This window comes from Anarrhichthys ocellatus, unplaced genomic scaffold (genome assembly GCF_004355925.1).
Source record: "Anarrhichthys ocellatus isolate YVR2014 unplaced genomic scaffold, GSC_Weel_1.0 scaffold5015, whole genome shotgun sequence".
NCBI classification, from domain to species: Eukaryota; Metazoa; Chordata; class Actinopteri; order Perciformes; family Anarhichadidae; genus Anarrhichthys; species Anarrhichthys ocellatus.
Window position 1 is genome coordinate 1 of NW_022284989.1, and position 2,015 is coordinate 2,015.

General features: G+C 36.5%; 1 long non-coding RNA gene across 1 annotated transcript; it reads right to left on the reverse strand.

The window, feature by feature from the left end:
* Nucleotides 1-35: 35 nt before the first annotated feature.
* LOC116379720 (uncharacterized) lies at nucleotides 36-1,103 on the reverse strand. Its single transcript, XR_004212460.1, has 3 exons — nucleotides 1,082-1,103; nucleotides 599-648; nucleotides 36-411 (listed from the first exon to the last, which is right to left on the reverse strand). It is a non-coding gene; the product is annotated as an uncharacterized LOC116379720 (long non-coding RNA).
* Between the last annotated feature and the right edge of the window lie 912 nt (nucleotides 1,104-2,015).

Sequence of the window (2,015 nt, forward strand, 5' to 3'; positions counted from 1 at the left end):
ATACATATACATACATATACATACATATACATATATACTGGTTATAACCTCAATCAGATCCTGCTGAATTTAAACTTCATCGATCCTCTAGATTTATATTTACTTTAACCTGGAATAAAACATTTAAGATGAAATGAATACTGATGTTCAACATGAAACACACCACTGCTGTTACAAGACGAACTGATACAGCTACTAGTAAGACTTTAACGTCAGTCTGAGAGTTCAAAGTATTTTGATTTAATTTAGTTTAAGAGTTCCTGATGAGACAGTTTACATCTCGCTGCTGAATAAAACATTGAGTTAAATAACTTTAATTATAAATATTTTAGACGTCAAATAACTAATTATAAAAGTTTAGACGTCTTACCTTGAAGTGAACCCGCAGGTTGGAGCCCCTCGACTTGCATGCTGCAATAAAACATAATGCAGAAGAAGAAGCTTTAGAACCAGACTGCAGCTCTTTACACATTTAAACACTCAGCAGCTCACATCGTTCATTGAGGTATTTTCAGGTTTATTACAAAGGTGTCCTAAGATGCTAACTGCTAACAGAAGCTAACATTTAAGAAACTAACTGCCAACACACGTTACTCACATTTAGTCGGGTTCTCCGGGTCGAGAGAGTAGCGGACCATCTTCAGATATCTGGAGGATCAGAGACATTTTGATTCATTTAAATAACTATAAAAACTACATATAGTCTCTTCATGACTGCTGTTAGCATTAGCTATTGTTAGCTTAAAGTTCGGCACCGATAACATCCAAAAGCAGCTCGAGAATTAAGCAGAAACTACAGGAAACGTTAAACACATGAAACAGAAATGAGCGTTTCTAGACTGGAGTTTGGTACAGTTACGGATGCAACATGGCGGGCAGCTAACGTGATAGCCTCCAAACCGGCATCCTCACAAATATCACATTACAACTTAATTCCCGCCGTCAAACACAGAAATCTAACATCGTCTGAGATGTTTGAATGTTGTTAACTAAACGTAGCGAGTTAAAAACTCAGGATGGTGAAGATGTAGTTAAGATTTAACGTAGATTCTAGTCTTCGTGAGAGGGACAGTTCTCCTACCTCTGAGGCCGCGGAGGGAAGAGGAAGAGCCGGAAGCAGCGCTGCTCCTCTTCTTCATCTCTCCGGTGCACCGCCCCCTGGTGGTCAGGAGGAGGAGGTGCACCAGAGAGCAGTGAGTCCGTCCGGACAGCAGGGGGCGATGTTCCACACGTCATAGCTCACCTGTTCTTACCTAAACAACATCCGGGACTCTTTGTCAGCGGTGGGACGGAACTAAGTACATTTATACTGTGTTTAAGTACAGTTGAGAGGTACTTGTAATTTACTTGAGTATTTTCCTACTTAGTAAATGTTGTACTTTTTACTACATTTATCTGACAACTTTAGTTACTTTAAGGATTCAGATTAATAATAATAATAATAATAATAACAATGATGATGATGTGTTATTACAGATTAAACTACCAGCAGTATATAAAGTATTTTAAAATGAGCTTGACCTTTAAAGTGATGAACACATTAATGTGATAATAATTATAATATATATTATTCTGCATCACGAGTACTTTTACTTCTAATAATATCTGTGTACTACTTCCACCCTGCTACCTTTAACAAATAGTGTAATATGCAATAAACAAGCACATCACAGGATGTTATTTTATTTCATTAAATGTTTCTCAATTCTTCTTGTATTTTATTGTTTGTTTTATTTTTCCGCTTTTATTTTCCTTAAAATACTAAAAATATTAGTCGTACTACGAACAACAACAACAACAACAATAATAATAATTATAATTATTGAGTATAACTTTCAGAAGTAACTGGTACTATGAACTGTCCTTTAACTCGAGGTCTCCTTACTAGAGCTCTTCCTGGCTCTCAGCTGTATCCTCTGGTCTTCATCAGCTGATGGAGTCATGAAGAGTGAAGAAAACATTTATATTTAAAAGCTAATGAAGCCTGTAGCTGTGACTCAATAATCTGTGTACAG